General features: G+C 39.0%; 7 non-coding genes across 7 annotated transcripts; all 7 read right to left on the bottom strand.

Annotated features, from left to right (window-relative positions):
• Positions 1-417: 417 nt before the first annotated feature.
• On the bottom strand, positions 418-490 carry trnat-ugu (transfer RNA threonine (anticodon UGU)). The gene has a single exon. It is a non-coding gene; the product is annotated as a tRNA-Thr (tRNA).
• A 4006-nt stretch (positions 491-4496) lies between these two features.
• trnat-ugu (transfer RNA threonine (anticodon UGU)) lies at positions 4497-4569 on the bottom strand. Its single transcript has one exon. It is a non-coding gene; the product is annotated as a tRNA-Thr (tRNA).
• A 2567-nt stretch (positions 4570-7136) lies between these two features.
• On the bottom strand, positions 7137-7209 carry trnat-ugu (transfer RNA threonine (anticodon UGU)). The gene has a single exon. It is a non-coding gene; the product is annotated as a tRNA-Thr (tRNA).
• A 1622-nt stretch (positions 7210-8831) lies between these two features.
• Positions 8832-8904, bottom strand: trnat-ugu (transfer RNA threonine (anticodon UGU)). Its single transcript has one exon. It is a non-coding gene; the product is annotated as a tRNA-Thr (tRNA).
• A 2567-nt stretch (positions 8905-11471) lies between these two features.
• trnat-ugu (transfer RNA threonine (anticodon UGU)) lies at positions 11472-11544 on the bottom strand. Its single transcript has one exon. It is a non-coding gene; the product is annotated as a tRNA-Thr (tRNA).
• A 4950-nt stretch (positions 11545-16494) lies between these two features.
• On the bottom strand, positions 16495-16567 carry trnat-ugu (transfer RNA threonine (anticodon UGU)). Its single transcript has one exon. It is a non-coding gene; the product is annotated as a tRNA-Thr (tRNA).
• Positions 16568-18188: 1621 nt separating this feature from the next.
• On the bottom strand, positions 18189-18261 carry trnat-ugu (transfer RNA threonine (anticodon UGU)). Its single transcript has one exon. It is a non-coding gene; the product is annotated as a tRNA-Thr (tRNA).
• Positions 18262-20703: the final 2442 nt, after the last annotated feature.

Raw genomic sequence — 20703 nt, 5'->3', positions numbered from 1 at the left:
AATACTTTCTCAGAATTAGCCATTCTTTACTATACTGGACAAAAATATATACGCAACTCGCAACAATTGAAAAGTTTTTCCTGAGTTACAGTTAATATAAGCAAAAGTTTAAGTTAATGATATTATTCCTTCAACATGCATCACTGGTTTTCATGACTTCTGCTACTCCTGTCTCAGCTCTTTTTTAGTCATGATTGGCGGCCCAGGACAGAATCGGCAAACGTGGAATCGTATCCTCAGTTTGTTTGGCAATGTCTCTTACAGTAGTAGTAGTACAGCAGATAATTATTTGTGCAGGGCAATATGGTCAGTTTGTTGTCACATTTTGAACTTTCTGCTGTATAGAGCGAGAGAAATGGTATGTCCCACCCTGTGTAAAGTTTCAGATGAATGTCTCAGAGGGTGGAGTCAAAATCAAGGCCCCAGTGAGAATTGAACTCACGACCCCTGGTTTACAAGACCAGTGCTCTAACCACTGAGCTATGGAGCCATACACCTCTGTAAGAAGAATAGGAACGCTATAAAGAACACACCCATCAGAGAGTAAAAAAAGAGACACACCTAAGTAACCAAACATGCAGGTTACCCAGTCTGGCTCCTGCAGTAAAAGCAGATTCCTTGTCATCCTTTGTTATACATTTAATGACAAACTCTCCCAGGTCTATGTGACCCTCAGGCAGGACAGTAATACCCTCTTCCGACAACATCCGGTGAAATTGGAGAGCGCCAAATTCAAATGTCAACATCACAATATTAAACATTCATGAACATACAAGTGTCTTATATCATTTAAAAGCTTAACGTCTTGTTAATCCAACTGCGTTGTCAGATTTCAAAAAGGCTTTACGGCGAAAGCATACCATGTGATTATCTGAGGACAGCTCCCCACATCCAAATATTTTTTTCAACCAATACAGGCTTTACAAAATGGCAAATAGCGATTAAATAAATCACTTACCTTTGAAGATCTTCCTCTGCTTGCAATCGCAAGGGTCCCAGCTACGCAACGAATGTTTGATTTGTTCGATAAAGTCCTTCTTTATGTCCAAAAAAGTCAATTGAGTTGGCGCCATTGATTTCAGTAATCCACTCCTTCAACATGCATACAAAGGAATCCAAAATGCTACCGGTAAACTTCGTCCAAACAAGTCAAACAATGTTTCTATTCAATCCACAGGTACCCGCAGGTATGTAAATAAACGATAATATTTCAGACGGAAAGAACGGTGTTCAATAGGAAAGGAAAATAACAAAGAGCACGCCCTCATTCAGGCGCACCAAAAGCCTACTTTCCTGTTGAGCTCCCTTGGAAAAAAACGACTATTACTTGTTCGTTTTTCAAGAAACAAGCCTGAAACTCTGTATAAAGACTGTTGACATCTAGTGGAATCCATAGGTACTGCAATCTGGGAGGAATTGTTATATGTAGGCCCATAGACTTGCATTGGAAAGGCCTGTTACTTCCAAAAACATAGGATTTCTGGATGGATTTTCCTCTGGGTTTTCGCCTGCCATATCAATTCTGTTATACTCACAGACATTATTTTAACAGTTTAGAAACTTCAAAGTGTTTTCTATCAAATTCTACCAATTATATGCATTTCCTAGCTTCTGGGCCTGAGTAACAGGAAGTTTACTATGGGCAAGTCAGTCAGGCAGATATTCAGGATACTGCCCCCTAGCCCTAAGAAGTTTTAGTACTTTCTCAGAATTAGCCATTGTTTACTATACTGGACAAAAATATATACGCAACTCGCAACAATTGAAAAGTTTTTCCTGAGTTACAGTTAATATAAGCAAAAGTTTAAGTTAATGATATTATTCCTTCAACATGCATCACTGGTTTTCATGACTTCTGCTACTCCTGTCTCTAGTTTCAGCTCTTTTTTAGTCATGATTGGCGGCCCAGGACAGAATCGGCAAACGTGGAATCGTAGGGTCCCAGCTACGCAACGAATGTTTGATTTGTTCGATAAAGTCCTTCTTTATGTCCAAAAAAGTCAATTGAGTTGGCGCCATTGATTTCAGTAATCCACTCCTTCAACATGCATACAAAGGAATCCAAAATGCTACCGGTAAACTTCATCCAAACAAGTCAAACAATGTTTCTATTCAATCCACAGGTACCCGCAGGTATGTAAATAAACGATAATATTTCAGACGGAAAGAACGGTGTTCAATAGGAAAGGAAAATAACAAAGAGCACGCCCTCATTCAGGCGCACCAAAAGCCTACTTTCCTGTTGAGCTCCCTTGGAAAAAACGACTATTACTTGTTCGTTTTTCAAGAAACAAGCCTGAAACTCTGTATAAAGACTGTTGACATCTAGTGGAATCCATAGGTACTGCAATCTGGGAGGAATTGTTATATGTAGGCCCATAGACTTGCATTGGAAAGGCCTGTTACTTCCAAAAACAAAGGATTTCTGGGTGGATTTTCCTCTGGGTTTTCGCCTGCCATATCAATTCTGTTATACTCACAGACATTATTTTAACAGTTTAGAAACTTCAAAGTGTTTTCTATCAAATTCTACCAATTATATGCATTTCCTAGCTTCTGGGCCTGAGTAACAGGAAGTTTACTATGGGCAAGTCAGTCAGGCAGAAATTCAGGATACTGCCCCCTAGCCCTAAGAAGTTTTAATACTTTCTCAGAATTAGCCATTCTTTACTATACTGGACAAAAATATATACGCAACTCGCAACAATTGAAAAGTTTTTCCTGAGTTACAGTTAACCTCTTGGGGCTAGGTGGGACGCTAGCGTGCCACCCGTGGTGCACTCCATCAACAGCAGGTGCATTTCAAGAGCGGCAAATTTGAATCCAAATAAATGTCAAAATTCAAATTTTTCAAAAATACAACTATGTTACACCATTTGAAAGATAAACATCTCCTTAATCTAACCACGTTTTACGATTTCAAAAAGGTTTTACGGCGAAAGCATAAATTTAGAGTATGTTAGGACAGTACATTTACAAGAGTTGTGTGTAATGTTTTGTCAAGTCAAAGACAGGGTCACCAAAACCATAAAACCAGCTAAAATGATGCACTAACCTTTTACAATCTCCATCAGATGACACTCCTAGGACATTATGTTAGACAATGCATGCATTTTTAGTTCTATCAAGTTGATATTTATATCCAAAAACAGCGTTTTACTATGGCATTGATGTTGAGGAAATCGTTTCCCTCCAATAACCGGCAGTCAAGTCAGCGTCACAAATTAAATAATTAAAATTAGAAAACATTGGTAAAATATTATATTGTCATTTAAAGAATTATAGATTTACATCTTTTGAACGCAATCAACTTGCCAGATTTAAAAATAACCTTACTGGGAAATCACACTTTGCAATAATCTGAGCACTGCGCCCGGAAAAATACGCGTTGCGATACAGACTAGACGTCATGTTGGGGAGATCTAAAATCGAAAATACTATGTAAATAATCCATTACCTTTGATTCTCTTCATCAGATGTCACTTCCAGGTATCACAGGTCCATAACGAATGTAGTTTTGTTCAAAAAAGCTCATCATTTATGTCCAAAAATCTCCGTCTCGTTAGCACATGATGTAAGCCAGCCGGACTTCTCGTCATGAACGAGGGGAAAAAATATATTTCCGTTCGTTCAAACATGTCAAACGTTGTATAGCATAAATCATTAGGGCCTTTTTTAACCAGAACATGAATAATATTCAAGGTGGACGAATGCATACTCTTTTATAACGTATTGGAACGAGGGTACCCAACATGAAGTAGCGCGCCAGGTGTCTAATGGGACATCACCGTTCCATGGCTCTTGTTCGGTCAGATCTCCCTCCAGAAGACTCAAAACACTTTGTAAAGGCTGGTGACATCTAGTGGAAGCAATAGGAAGTGCCAAAATATTCCTAAACCCCTGTGTTTTTCAATGGGATAGGTTTAAAGTCAATACAACACATCAGGTATCCACTTCCTGTCAGAAAATGTCTCAGGGTTTTGCCTGCCAAATGAGTTCTGTTATACTCACAGACACCATTCAAACAGTTTTGGAAACTTTAGAGTGTTTTCTATCCATATATAATAAGTATATGCATATTCTAGTTACTGGGTAGGATTAGTAACCAGATTAAATCGGGTACATTTTTTTTATCCAGACGTGCAAATGCTGCCCCCTAGACCCAACAGGTTAATATAAGCAAAAGTTTAAGTTAATGATATTATTCCTTCAACAAGCATCACTGGTTTTCATGACTTCTGCTACTCCTGTCTCAGCTCTTTTTTAGTCATGATTGGCGGCCCAGGACAGAATCGGCAAACGTGGAATCGTATCCTCAGTTTGTTTGGCAATGTCTCTTACAGTAGTAGTAGTACAGCAGATAATTATTTGTGCAGGGCAATATGGTCAGTTTGTTGTCACATTTTGAACTTTCTGCTGTATAGAGCGAGAGAAATGGTATGTCCCACCCTGTGTAAAGTTTCAGATGAATGTCTCAGAGGGTGGAGTCAAAATTAAGGCACCAGTGAGAATTGAACTCACGACCCCTGGTTTACAAGACCAGTGCTCTAACCACTGAGCTATGGAGCCATACACCTCTGTAAGAAGAATAGGAACGCTATAAAGAACACACCCATCAGAGAGTAAAAAAAGAGACACACCTAAGTAACCAAACATGCAGGTTACCCAGTCTGGCTCCTGCAGTAAAAGCAGATTCCTTGTCATCCTTTGTTATACATTTAATGACAAACTCTCCCAGGTCTATGTGACCCTCAGGCAGGACAGTAATACCCTCTTCCGACAACATCCGGTGAAATTGGAGAGCGCCAAATTCAAATGTCAACATCACAATATTAAACATTCATGAACATACAAGTGTCTTATATCATTTAAAAGCTTAACGTCTTGTTAATCCAACTGCGTTGTCAGATTTCAAAAAGGCTTTACAGCGAAAGCATACCATGTGATTATCTGAGGACAGCTCCCCACATCCAAATATTTTTTTCAACCAATACAGGCTTTACAAAATGGCAAATAGCGATTAAATAAATCACTTACCTTTGAAGATCTTCCTCTGCTTGCAATCGCAAGGGTCCCAGCTACGCAACGAATGTTTGATTTGTTCGATAAAGTCCTTCTTTATGTCCAAAAAAGTCAATTGAGTTGGCGCCATTGATTTCAGTAATCCACTCCTTCAACATGCATACAAAGGAATCCAAAATGCTACCGGTAAACTTCATCCAAACAAGTCAAACAATGTTTCTATTCAATCCACAGGTACCCGCAGGTATGTAAATAAACGATAATATTTCAGACGGAAAGAACGGTGTTCAATAGGAAAGGAAAATAACAAAGAGCACGCCCTCATTCACGTGCACCAAAAGCCTACTTTCCTGTTGAGCTCCCTTGGAAAAAACGACTATTACTTGTTCGTTTTTCAAGAAACAAGCCTGAAACTCTGTATAAAGACTGTTGACATCTAGTGGAATCCATAGGTACTGCAATCTGGCAGGAATTGTTATATGTAGGCCCATAGACTTGCATTGGAAAGGCCTGTTACTTCCAAAAACAAAGGATTTCTGGATGGATTTTCCTCTGGGTTTTCGCCTGCCATATCAATTCTGTTATACTCACAGACATTATTTTAACAGTTTAGAAACTTCAAAGTGTTTTCTATCAAATTCTACCAATTATATGCATTTCCTAGCTTCTGGGCCTGAGTAACAGGAAGTTTACTATGGGCAAGTCAGTCAGGCAGAAATTCAGGATACTGCCCCCTAGCCCTAAGAAGTTTTAATACTTTCTCAGAATTAGCCATTCTTTACTATACTGGACAAAAATATATATGCAACTCGCAACAATTGAAAAGTTTTTCCTGAGTTACAGTTAATATAAGCAAAAGTTTAAGTTAATGATATTATTCCTTCAACATGCATCACTGGTTTTCATGACTTCTGCTACTCCTGTCTCTAGTTTCAGCTCTTTTTTAGTCATGATTGGCGGCCCAGGACAGAATCGGCAAACGTGGAATCGTAGGGTCCCAGCTACGCAACGAATGTTTGATTTGTTCGATAAAGTCCTTCTTTATGTCCAAAAAAGTCAATTGAGTTGGCGCCATTGATTTCAGTAATCCACTCCTTCAACATGCATACAAAGGAATCCAAAATGCTACCGGTAAACTTCATCCAAACAAGTCAAACAATGTTTCTATTCAATCCACAGGTACCCGCAGGTATGTAAATAAACGATAATATTTCAGACGGAAAGAACGGTGTTCAATAGGAAAGGAAAATAACAAAGAGCACGCCCTCATTCAGGCGCACCAAAAGCCTACTTTCCTGTTGAGCTCCCTTGGAAAAAACGACTATTACTTGTTCGTTTTTCAAGAAACAAGCCTGAAACTCTGTATAAAGACTGTTGACATCTAGTGGAATCCATAGGTACTGCAATCTGGGAGGAATTGTTATATGTAGGCCCATAGACTTGCATTGGAAAGGCCTGTTACTTCCAAAAACAAAGGATTTCTGGGTGGATTTTCCTCTGGGTTTTCGCCTGCCATATCAATTCTGTTATACTCACAGACATTATTTTAACAGTTTAGAAACTTCAAAGTGTTTTCTATCAAATTCTACCAATTATATGCATTTCCTAGCTTCTGGGCCTGAGTAACAGGAAGTTTACTATGGGCAAGTCAGTCAGGCAGAAATTCAGGATACTGCCCCCTAGCCCTAAGAAGTTTTAATACTTTCTCAGAATTAGCCATTCTTTACTATACTGGACAAAAATATATACGCAACTCGCAACAATTGAAAAGTTTTTCCTGAGTTACAGTTAATATAAGCAAAAGTTTAAGTTAATGATATTATTCCTTCAACAAGCATCACTGGTTTTCATGACTTCTGCTACTCCTGTCTCAGCTCTTTTTTAGTCATGATTGGCGGCCCAGGACAGAATCGGCAAACGTGGAATCGTATCCTCAGTTTGTTTGGCAATGTCTCTTACAGTAGTAGTAGTACAGCAGATAATTATTTGTGCAGGGCAATATGGTCAGTTTGTTGTCACATTTTGAACTTTCTGCTGTATAGAGCGAGAGAAATGGTATGTCCCACCCTGTGTAAAGTTTCAGATGAATGTCTCAGAGGGTGGAGTCAAAATCAAGGCCCCAGTGAGAATTGAACTCACGACCCCTGGTTTACAAGACCAGTGCTCTAACCACTGAGCTATGGAGCCATACACCACTGGAAGAAGAATAGGAACGCTATAAAGAACACACCCATCAGAGAGTAAAAAAAGAGACACACCTAAGTAACCAAACATGCAGGTTACCCAGTCTGGCTCCTGCAGTAAAAGCAGATTCCTTGTCATCCTTTGTTATACATTTAATGACAAACTCTCCCAGGTCTATGTGACCCTCAGGCAGGACAGTAATACCCTCTTCCGACAACATCCGGTGAAATTGGAGAGCGCCAAATTCAAATGTCAACATCACAATATTAAACAATCATGAACATACAAGTGTCTTATAACATTTAAAAGCTTAACGTCTTGTTAATCCAACTGCGTTGTCAGATTTCAAAAAGGCTTTACGGCGAAAGCATACCATGTGATTATCTGAGGACAGCTCCCCACATCCAAATATTTTTTTCAACCAATACAGGCTTTACAAAATCGCAAATAGCGATTAAATAAATCACTTACCTTTGAAGATCTTCCTCTGCTTGCAATCGCAAGGGTCCCAGCTACGCAACGAATGTTTGATTTGTTCGATAAAGTCCTTCTTTATGTCCAAAAAAGTCAATTGAGTTGGCGCCATTGATTTCAGTAATCCACTCCTTCAACATGCATACAAAGGAATCCAAAATGCTACCGGTAAACTTCATCCAAACAAGTCAAACAATGTTTGTATTCAATCCACAGGTACCCGCAGGTATGTAAATAAACGATAATATTTCAGACGGAAAGAACGGTGTTCAATAGGAAAGGAAAATAACAAAGAGCACGCCCTCATTCACGTGCACCAAAAGCCTACTTTCCTGTTGAGCTCCCTTGGAAAAAACGACTATTACTTGTTCGTTTTTCAAGAAACAAGCCTGAAACTCTGTATAAAGACTGTTGACATCTAGTGGAATCCATAGGTACTGCAATCTGGGAGGAATTGTTATATGTAGGCCCATAGACTTGCATTGGAAAGGCCTGTTACTTCCAAAAACAAAGGATTTCTGGGTGGATTTTCCTCTGGGTTTTCGCCTGCCATATCAATTCTGTTATACTCACAGACATTATTTTAACAGTTTCGAAACTTCAAAGTGTTTTCTATCAAATTCTACCAATTATAAGCATTTCCTAGCTTCTGGGCCTGAGTAACAGGAAGTTTACTATGGGCAAGTCAGTCAGGCAGAAATTCAGGATACTGCCCCCTAGCCCTAAGAAGTTTTAATACTTTCTCAGAATTAGCCATTCTTTACTATACTGGACAAAAATATATACGCAACTCGCAACAATTGAAAAGTTTTTCCTGAGTTACAGTTAATATAAGCAAAAGTTTAAGTTAATGATATTATTCCTTCAACAAGCATCACTGGTTTTCATGACTTCTGCTACTCCTGTCTCAGCTCTTTTTTAGTCATGATTGGCGGCCCAGGACAGAATCGGCAAACGTGGAATCGTATCCTCAGTTTGTTTGGCAATGTCTCTTACAGTAGTAGTAGTACAGCAGATAATTATTTGTGCAGGGCAATATGGTCAGTTTGTTGTCACATTTTGAACTTTCTACTCTATAGAGCGAGAGAAATGGTAAGTCCCACCCTGTGTAAAGTTTCAGATGAATGTCTCAGAGGGTGGAGTCAAAATCAAGGCCCCAGTGAGAATTGAACTCACAACCCCTGGTTTACAAGACCAGTGCTCTAACCACTGAGCTATGGAGCCATACACCTCTGTAAGAAGAATTGGAACGCTATAAAGAACACACCCATCAGAGAGTAAAAAAAGAGACACACCTAAGTAACCAAACATGCAGGTTACCCAGTCTGGCTCCTGCAGTAAAAGCAGATTCCTTGTCATCCTTTGTTATACATTTAATGACAAACTCTCCCAGGTCTATGTGACCCTCAGGCAGGACAGTAATACCCTCTTCCGACAACATCCGGTGAAATTGGAGAGCGCCAAATTCAAATGTCAACATCACAATATTAAACAATCATGAACATACAAGTGTCTTATAACATTTAAAAGCTTAACGTCTTGTTAATCCAACTGCGTTGTCAGATTTCAAAAAGGCTTTACGGCGAAAGCATACCATGTGATTATCTGAGGACAGCTCCCCACATCCAAATATTTTTTTCAACCAATACAGGCTTTACAAAATCGCAAATAGCGATTAAATAAATCACTTACCTTTGAAGATCTTCCTCTGCTTGCAATCGCAAGGGTCCCAGCTACGCAACGAATGTTTGATTTGTTCGATAAAGTCCTTCTTTATGTCCAAAAAAGTCAATTGAGTTGGCGCCATTGATTTCAGTAATCCACTCCTTCAACATGCATACAAAGGAATCCAAAATGCTACCGGTAAACTTCATCCAAACAAGTCAAACAATGTTTCTATTCAATCCACAGGTACCCGCAGGTATGTAAATGAACGATAATATTTCAGACGGAAAGAACGGTGTTCAATAGGAAAGGAAAATAACAAAGAGCACGCCCTCATTCACGTGCACCAAAAGCCTACTTTCCTGTTGAGCTCCCTTGGAAAAAACGACTATTACTTGTTCGTTTTTCAAGAAACAAGCCTGAAACTCTGTATAAAGACTGTTGACATCTAGTGGAATCCATAGGTACTGCAATCTGGGAGGAATTGTTATATGTAGGCCCATAGACTTGCATTGGAAAGGCCTGTTACTTCCAAAAACAAAGGATTTCTGGGTGGATTTTCCTCTGGGTTTTCGCCTGCCATATCAATTCTGTTATACTCACAGACATTATTTTAACAGTTTCGAAACTTCAAAGTGTTTTCTATCAAATTCTACCAATTATATGCATTTCCTAGCTTCTGGGCCTGAGTAACAGGAAGTTTACTATGGGCAAGTCAGTCAGGCAGAAATTCAGGATACTGCCCCCTAGCCCTAAGAAGTTTTAATACTTTCTCAGAATTAGCCATTCTTTACTATACTGGACAAAAATATATATGCAACTCGCAACAATTGAAAAGTTTTTCCTGAGTTACAGTTAATATAAGCAAAAGTTTAAGTTAATGATATTATTCCTTCAACATGCATCACTGGTTTTCATGACTTCTGCTACTCCTGTCTCTAGTTTCAGCTCTTTTTTAGTCATGATTGGCGGCCCAGGACAGAATCGGCAAACGTGGAATCGTAGGGTCCCAGCTACGCAACGAATGTTTGATTTGTTCGATAAAGTCCTTCTTTATGTCCAAAAAAGTCAATTGAGTTGGCGCCATTGATTTCTGTAATCCACTCCTTCAACATGCATACAAAGGAATCCAAAATGCTACCGGTAAACTTCATCCAAACAAGTCAAACAATGTTTCTATTCAATCCACAGGTACCCGCAGGTATGTAAATAAACGATAATATTTCAGACGGAAAGAACGGTGTTCAATAGGAAAGGAAAATAACAAAGAGCACGCCCTCATTCACGTGCACCAAAAGCCTACTTTCCTGTTGAGCTCCCTTGGAAAAAACGACTATTACTTGTTCGTTTTTCAAGAAACAAGCCTGAAACTCTGTATAAAGACTGTTGACATCTAGTGGAATCCATAGGTACTGCAATCTGGGAGGAATTGTTATATGTAGGCCCATAGACTTGCATTGGAAAGGCCTGTTACTTCCAAAAACAAAGGATTTCTGGGTGGATTTTCCTCTGGGTTTTCGCCTGCCATATCAATTCTGTTATACTCACAGACATTATTTTAACAGTTTAGAAACTTCAAAGTGTTTTCTATCAAATTCTACCAATTATATGCATTTCCTAGCTTCTGGGCCTGAGTAACAGGAAGTTTACTATGGGCAAGTCAGTCAGGCAGAAATTCAGGATACTGCCCCCTAGCCCTAAGAAGTTTTAATACTTTCTCAGAATTAGCCATTCTTTACTATACTGGACAAAAATATATACGCAACTCGCAACAATTGAAAAGTTTTTCCTGAGTTACAGTTAATATAAGCAAAAGTTTAAGTTAATGATATTATTCCTTCAACAAGCATCACTGGTTTTCATGACTTCTGCTACTCCTGTCTCAGCTCTTTTTTAGTCATGATTGGCGGCCCAGGACAGAATGGGCAAACGTGGAATCGTATCCTCAGTTTGTTTGGCAATGTCTCTTACAGTAGTAGTAGTACAGCAGATAATTATTTGTGCAGGGCAATATGGTCAGTTTGTTGTCACATTTTGAACTTTCTGCTGTATAGAGCGAGAGAAATGGTATGTCCCACCCTGTGTAAAGTTTCAGATGAATGTCTCAGAGGGTGGAGTCAAAATCAAGGCCCCAGTGAGAATTGAACTCACGACCCCTGGTTTACAAGACCAGTGCTCTAACCACTGAGCTATGGAGCAATACACCTCTGTAAGAAGAATAGGAACGCTATAAAGAACACACCCATCAGAGAGTAAAAAAAGAGACACACCTAAGTAACCAAACATGCAGGTTACCCAGTCTGGCTCCTGCAGTAAAAGCAGATTCCTTGTCATCCTTTGTTATACATTTAATGACAAACTCTCCCAGGTCTATGTGACCCTCAGGCAGGACAGTAATACCCTCTTCCGACAACATCCGGTGAAATTGGAGAGCGCCAAATTCAAATGTCAACATCACAATATTAAACATTCATGAACATACAAGTGTCTTATATCATTTAAAAGCTTAACGTCTTGTTAACCTGTTGGGTCTAGGGGGCAGCATTTGCACGTCTGGATAAAAAAAATGTACCCGATTTAATCTGGTTACTAATCCTACCCAGTAACTACAATATGCATATACTTATTATATATGGATAGAAAACACTCTAAAGTTTCCAAAACTGTTTGAATGGTGTCTGTGAGTATAACAGAACTCATTTGGCAGGCAAAACCCTGAGACATTTTCTGACAGGAAGTGGATACCTGATGTGTTGTATTGACTTTAAACCTATCCCATTGAAAAACACAGGGGTTTAGGAATATTTTGGCACTTCCTATTGCTTCCACTAGATGTCACCAGCCTTTACAAAGTGTTTTGAGTCTTCTGGAGGGAGATCTGACCGAACAAGAGCCATGGAACGTTGATGTCCCATTAGACACCTGGCGCGCTAGTTCATGTTGGGTACCCTCGTTCCAATACGTTATAAAAGAGTATGCATTCGTCCACCTTGAATATTATTCATGTTCTGGTTAAAAAAGGCCCTAATGATTTATGCTATACAACGTTTGACATGTTTGAACGAACGGAAATATATTTTTTCCCCTCGTTCATGACGAGAAGTCCGGCTGGCTTACATCATGTGCTAACGAGACGGAGATTTTTGGACATAAATGATGAGCTTTTTTGAACAAAACTACATTCGTTATGGACCTGTGATACCTGGAAGTGACATCTGATGAAGAGAATCAAAGGTAATGGATTATTTACATAGTATTTTCGATTTTAGATCTCCCCAACATGACGTCTAGTCTGTATCGCAACGCGTATTTTTCTGGGCGCAGTGCTCAGATTATTGCAAAGTGTGATTTCCCAGTAAGGTTATTTTTAAATCTGGCAAGTTGATTGCGTTCAAAAGATGTAAATCTATAATTCTTTAAATGACAATATAATATTTTACCAATGTTTTCTAATTTTAATTATTTAATTTGTGACGCTGACTTGACTGCCGGTTATTGGAGGGAAACGATTTCCTCAACATCAATGCCATAGTAAAACGCTGTTTTTTGATATAAATATGAACTTGATAGAACTAAAAATGCATGCATTGTCTAACATAATGTCCTAGGAGTGTCATCTGATGGAGATTGTAAAAGGTTAGTGCATCATTTTAGCTGGTTTTATGGTTTTGGTGACCCTGTCTTTGACTTGACAAAACATTACACACAACTCTTGTAAATGTACTGTCCTAACATACTCTAAATTTATGCTTTCGCCGTAAAACCTTTTTGAAATCGTAAAACGTGGTTAGATTAAGGAGATGTTTATCTTTCAAATGGTGTAACATAGTTGTATTTTTGAAAAATTTGAATTTTGACATTTATTTGGATTCAAATTTGCCGCTCTTGAAATGCACCTGCTGTTGATGGAGTGCACCATGGGTGGCACGCTAGCGTCCCACCTAGCCCCAAGAGGTTAATCCAACTGCTTTGTCAGATTTCAAAAAGGCTTTACGGCGAAAGCATACCATGTGATTATCTGAGGACAGCTCCCCACATCCAAATATTTTTTTCAACCAATACAGGCTTTACAAAATGGCAAATAGCGATTAAATAAATCACTTACCTTTGAAGATCTTCCTCTGCTTGCAATCGCAAGGGTCCCACCTACGCAACGAATGTTTGATTTGTTCGATAAAGTCCTTCTTTATGTCCAAAAAAGTCAATTGAGTTGGCGCCATTGATTTCAGTAATCCACTCCTTCAACATATATACAAAGGAATCCAAAATGCTACCGGTAAACTTCGTCCAAACAAGTCAAACAATGTTTCTATTCAATCCACAGGTACCCGCAGGTATGTAAATAAACGATAATATTTCAGACGGAAAGAACGGTGTTCAATAGGAAAGGAAAATAACAAAGAGCACGCCCTCATTCAGGCGCACCAAAAGCCTACTTTCCTGTTGAGCTCCCTTGGAAAAAACGACTATTACTTGTTCGTTTTTCAAGAAACAAGCCTGAAACTCTGTATAAAGACTGTTGACATCTAGTGGAATCCATAGGTACTGCAATGTGGGAGGAATTGTTATATGTAGGCCCATAGACTTGCATTGGAAAGGCCTGTTACTTCCAAAAACATAGGATTTCTGGATGGATTTTCCTCTGGGTTTTCGCCTGCCATATCAATTCTGTTATACTCACAGACATTATTTTAACAGTTTAGAAACTTCAAAGTGTTTTCTATCAAATTCTACCAATTATATGCATTTCCTAGCTTCTGGGCCTGAGTAACAGGAAGTTTACTATGGGCAAGTCAGTCAGGCAGAAATTCATGATACTGCCCCCTAGCCCTAAGAAGTTTTAATACTTTCTCAGAATTAGCCATTCTTTACTATACTGGACAAAAATATATATGCAACTCGCAACAATTGAAAAGTTTTTCCTGAGTTACAGTTAATATAAGCAAAAGTTTAAGTTAATGATATTATTCCTTCAACATGCATCACTGGTTTTCATGACTTCTGCTACTCCTGTCTCTAGTTTCAGCTCTTTTTTAGTCATGATTGGCGGCCCAGGACAGAATCGGCAAACGTGGAATCGTAGGGTCCCAGCTACGCAACGAATGTTTGATTTGTTCGATAAAGTCCTTCTTTATGTCCAAAAAAGTCAATTGAGTTGGCGCCATTGATTTCAGTAATCCACTCCTTCAACATGCATACAAAGGAATCCAAAATGCTACCGGTAAACTTCGTCCAAACAAGTCAAACAATGTTTCTATTCAATCCACAGGTACCCGCAGGTATGTAAATAAACGATAATATTTCAGACGGAAAGAACGGTGTTCAATAGGAAAGGAAAATAACAAAGAGCACGCCCTCATTCAGGCGCACCAAAAGCCTACTTTCCTGTTGAGCTCCCTAGGAAAAAACGACTATTACTTGTTCGTTTTTCAAGAAACAAGCCTGAAACTCTGTATAAAGACTGTTGACATCTAGTGGAATCCATAGGTACTGCAATCTGGGAGGAATTGTTATATGTAGGCCCATAGACTTGCATTGGAAAGGCCTGTTACTTCCAAAAACAAAGGATTTCTGGATGGATTTTCCTCTGGGTTTTCGCCTGCCATATCAATTTTGTTATACTCACAGACATTATTTTAACAGTTTAGAAACTTCAAAGTGTTTTCTATCAAATTCTACCAATTATATGCATTTCCTAGCTTCTGGGCCTGAGTAACAGGAAGTTTACTATGGGCAAGTCAGTCAGGCAGAAATTCAGGATACTGCCCCCTAGCCCTAAGAAGTTTTAGTACTTTCTCAGAATTAGCCATTGTTTACTATACTGGACAAAAATATATACGCAACTCGCAACAATTGAAAAGTTTTTCCTGAGTTACAGTTAATATAAGCAAAAGTTTAAGTTAATGATATTATTCCTTCAACATGCATCACTGGTTTTCATGACTTCTGCTACTCCTGTCTCTAGTTTCAGCTCTTTTTTAGTCATGATTGGCGTCCCAGGAAAGAATCGGCAAACGTGGAATCGTAGGGTCCCAGCTACCCAACGAATGTTTAATTTGTTCGATAAAGTCCTTCTTTATGTCCAAAAAAGTCAATTGAGTTGGCGCCATTGATTTCAGTAATCCACTCCTTCAACATGCATACAAAGGAATCCAAAATGCTACCGGTAAACTTCATCCAAACAAGTCAAACAATGTTTCTATTCAATCCACAGGTACCCGCAGGTATGTAAATAAACGATAATATTTCAGACGGAAAGAACGGTGTTCAATAGGAAAGGAAAATAACAAAGAGCACGCCCTCATTCAGGCGCACCAAAAGCCTACTTTCCTGTTGAGCTCCCTTGGAAAAAACTACTATTACTTGTTCGTTTTTCAAGAAACAAGCCTGAAAGTCTGTATAAAGACTGTTGACATCTAGTGGAATCCATAGGTACTACAATCTGGGAGGAATTGTTATATGTAGGCCCATAGACTTGCATTGGAAAGGCCTGTTACTTCCAAAAACAAAGGATTTCTGGATGGATTTTCCTCTGGGTTTTCGCCTGCCATATCAATTCTGTTATACTCACAGACATTATTTTAACAGTTTAGAAACTTCAAAGTGTTTTCTATCAAATTCTACCAATTATATGCATTTCCTAGCTTCTGGGCCTGAGTAACAGGAAGTTTACTATGGGCAAGTCAGTCAGGCAGAAATTCAGGATACTGCCCCCTAGCCCTAAGAAGTTTTAATACTTTCTCAGAATTAGCCATTCTTTACTATACTGGACAAAAATATATACGCAACTCGCAACAATTGAAAAGTTTTTCCTGAGTTACAGTTAATATAAGCAAAAGTTTAAGTTAATTATATTATTCCTTCAACATGCATCACTGGTTTTCATGACTTCTGCTACTCCTGTCTCAGCTCTTTTTTAGTCATGATTGGCGGCCCAGGACAGAATCGGCAAACGTGGAATCGTATCCTCAGTTTGTTTGGCAATGTCTCTTAAAGTAGTAGTAGTACAGCAGATAATTATTTGTGCAGGGCAATATGGTCAGTTTGTTGTCACATTTTGAACTTTCTGCTGTATAGAGCGAGAGAAATGGTAAGTCCCACCCTGTGTAAAGTTTCAGATGAATGTCTCAGAGGGTGGAGTCAAAATCAAGGCCCCAGTGAGAATTGAACTCACGACCCCTGGTTTACAAGACCAGTGCACTAACCACTGAGCTATGGAGCCATACACCTCTGTAAGAAGAATAGTAACGCTATAAAGAACACACCCATCAGAGAGTAAAAAAAGAGACACACCTAAGTAACCAAACATGCAGGTTACCCAGTCTGGCTCCTGCAGTAAAAGCAGATTCCTTGTTACCTTTGTTATACATTTAATGACAAACTCTCCCAGGTCTATGTGACCCTCAGGCAGGACAGTAATACCCTCTTCCGACAACATCCGGTGAAATTGGAGAGCGCCAAATTCAAATGTCAACATCACAATATTAAACATTCATGAACATACAAGTGTCTTATATCATTTAAAAGCTTAACGTCTTGTTAATCCAACTGAGTTGTCAGATTTCAAAAAGGCTTTACGGCGAAAGCATACCATGTGATTATCTGAGGACAGCTCCCCACATCCAAATATTTTTTTCAACCAATACAGGCTTTACAAAATGGCAAATAGCGATTAAATAAATCACTTACCTTTGAAGATCTTCCTCTGCTTGCAATCGCAAGGGTCCCAGCTACGCAACGAATGTTTGATTTGTTCGATAAAGTCCTTCTTTATGTCCAAAAAAGTCAATTGAGTTGGCGCCATTGATTTCAGTAATCCACTCCTTCAACATGCATACAAAGGAATCCAAAATGCTACCGGTAAACTTCGTCCAAACAAGTCAAACAATGTTTCTATTCAATCCACAGGTACCCGCAGGTATGTAAATAAATGATAATATTTCAGACGGAAAGAACGGTGTTCAATAGGAAAGGAAAATAACAAAGAGCACGCCCTCATTCAGGCGCACCAAAAGCCTACTTTCCTGTTGAGCTCCCTTGGAAAAAACGACTATTACTTGTTCGTTTTTCAAGAAACAAGCCTGAAACTCTGTATAAAGACTGTTGACATCTAGTGGAATCCATAGGTACTGCAATCTGGGAGGAATTGTTATATGTAGGCCCATAGACTTGCATTGGAAAGGCCTGTTACTTCCAAAAACAAAGGATTTCTGGATGGATTTTCCTCTGGGTTTTCGCCTGCCATATCAATTTTGTTATACTCACAGACATTATATTAACAGTTTAGAAACTTCAAAGTGTTTTCTATCAAATTCGACCAATTATATGCATTTCCTAGCTTCTGGGCCTGAGTAACAGGAGGGTTACTACGGGCAAGTCAGTCAGGCAGAAATTCAGGATACTGCCCCCTAGCCCTAAGAAGTGTTAATACTTTCTCAGAATTAGCCATTGTTTACTATACTGGACAAAAATATATACGCAACTCGCAACAATTGAAAAGTTTTTCCTGAGATACAGTTAATATAAGCAAAAGTTTAAGTTAATGATATTATTCCTTCAACATGCATCACTGGTTTTCATGACTTCTGCTACTCCTGTCTCAGCTCTTTTTTAGTCATGATTGGTGGCCCAGGACAGAATCGGCAAACGTGGAATCGTATCCTCAGTTTGTTTGGCAATGTCTCTTAAAGTAGTAGTAGTACAGCAGATAATTATTTGTGCAGGGCAATATGGTCAGTTTGTTGTCACATTTTGAACTTTCTGCTGTATAGAGCGAGAGAAATGGTAAGTCCCACCCTGTGTAAAGTTTCAGATGAATGTCTCAGAGGGTGGAGTCAAAATCAAGGCCCCAGTGAGAATTGAACTCACGACCCCTGGTTTACAAGACCAGTGCTCTAACCACTGAGCTATGGAGCCATACACCTCTGTAAGAAGAATTGGAACGCTATAAAGAACACACCCATCAGAGAGTAAAAAAAGAGACACACCTAAGTAACCAAACATGCAGGTTACCCAGTCTGGCTCCTGCAGTAAAAGCAGATTCCTTGTCATCCTTTGTTATACATTTAATGACAAACTCTCCCAGGTCTATGTGACCCTCAGGCAGGACAGTAATACCCTCTTCCGACAACATCCGGTGAAATTGGAGAGCGCCAAATTCAAATGTCAACATCACAATATTAAACATTCATGAACATACAAGTGTCTTATATCATTTAAAAGCTTAACGTCTTGTTAATCCAACTGCGTTGTCAGATTTCAAAAAGGCTTTACGGCGAAAGCATACCATGTGATTATCTGAGGACAGCTCCCCACATCCAAATATTTTTTTCAACCAATACAGGCTTTACAAAATGGCAAATAGCGATTAAATAAATCACTTACCTTTGAAGATCTTCCTCTGCTTGCAATCGCAAGGGTCCCAGCTACGCAACGAATGTTTGATTTGTTCGATAAAGTCCTTCTTTATGTCCAAAAAAGTCAATTGAGTTGGCGCCATTGATTTCAGTAATCCACTCCTTCAACATGCATACAAAGGAATCCAAAATGCTACCGGTAAACTTCGTCCAAACAAGTCAAACAATGTTTCTATTCAATCCACAGGTACCCGCAGGTATGTAAATAAACGATAATATTTCAGACGGAAAGAACGGTGTTCAATAGGAAAGGAAAATAACAAAGAGCACGCCCTCATTCAGGCGCACGAAAAGCCTACTTTCCTGTTGAGCTCCCTTGGAAAAAACGACTATTACTTGTTCGTTTTTCAAGAAACAAGCCTGAAACTCTGTATAAAGACTGGTGACATCTAGTGGAATCCATAGGTACTGCAATCTGGGAGGAATTGTTATATGTAGGCCCATAGACTTGCATTGGAAAGGCCTGTTACTTCCAAAAACATAGGATTTCTGGATGGATTTTCCTCTGGGTTTTCGCCTGCCATATCAATTCTGTTATACTCACAGACATTATTTTAACAGTTTAGAAACTTCAAAGTGTTTTCTATCAAATTCTACCAATTATATTTATTTCCTAGCTTCTGGGCCTGAGTAACAGGAAGTTTACTATGGGCAAGTCAGTCAGGCAGAAATTCATGATACTGCCCCCTAGCCCTAAGAAGTTTTAATACTTTCTCAGAATTAGCCATTCTTTACTATACTGGACAAAAATATACATGCAACTCGCAACAATTGAAAAGTTTTTCCTGAGTTACAGTTAATATAAGCAAAAGTTTAAGTTAATGATATTATTCCTTCAACATGCATCACTGGTTTTCATGACTTCTGCTACTCCTGTCTCAGCTCTTTTTTAGTCATGATTGGCGGCCCAGGACAGAATCGGCAAACGTGGAATCGTAGGGTCCCAGCTACGCAACGAATGTTTGATTTGTTCGATAAAGTCCTTCTTTATGTCCAAAAAAGTCAATTGAGTTGGCGCCATTGATTTCAGTAATCCACTCCTTCAACATGCATACAAAGGAATCCAAAATGCTACCGGTAAACTTCATCCAAACAAGTCAAACAATGTTTCTATTCAATCCACAGGTACCCGCAGGTATGTAAATAAACGATAATATTTCAGACGGAAAGAACGGTGTTCAATAGGAAAGGAAAATAACAAAGAGCACGCCCTCATTCACGCGCACCAAAAGCCTACTTTCCTGTTGAGCTCCCTTGGAAAAAATGACTATTACTTGTTCGTTTTTCAAGAAACAAGCCTGAAACTCTGTATAAAGACTGTTGACATCTAGTGGAATCCATAGGTACTGCAATCTGGGAGGAATTGTTATATGTAGGCCCATAGACTTGCATTGGAAAGGCCTGTTACTTCCAAAAACAAAGGATTTCTGGGTGGATTTTCCTCTGGGTTTTCGCCTGCCATATCAATTCTGTTATACTCACAGACATTATTTTAACAGTTTAGAAACTTCAAAGTGTTTTCTATCAAATTCTACCAATGATATGCATTTCCTAGCTTCTGGGCCTGAGTAACAGGAAGTTTACTATGGGCAAGTCAGTCAGGCAGAAATTCAGGATACTGCCCCCTAGCCCTAAGAAGTTTTAATACTTTCTCAGAATTAGCCATTCTTTACTATACTGGACAAAAATATATATGCAACTCGCAACAATTGAAAAGTTTTTCCTGAGTTACAGTTAATATAAGCAAAAGTTTAAGTTAATGATATTATTCCTTCAACATGCATCACTGGTTTTCATGATTCTGCTACTCCTGTCTCAGCTCTTTTTTAGTCATGATTGGCGGCCCAGGACAGAATCGGCAAACGTGGAATGGTATCCTCAGTTTGTTTGGCGATGTCTCTTACAGTAGTAGTAGTAGTACAGCAGATAATTATTTGTGCAG

The sequence above is a fragment of the Salmo salar genome, chromosome 05 (assembly GCF_965601325.2).
Source record: "Salmo salar chromosome 05, fSalSal1, whole genome shotgun sequence".
Taxonomy (NCBI): Eukaryota; Metazoa; Chordata; class Actinopteri; order Salmoniformes; family Salmonidae; genus Salmo; species Salmo salar.
This window is presented reverse-complemented; position numbering and strand designations above follow the sequence as displayed.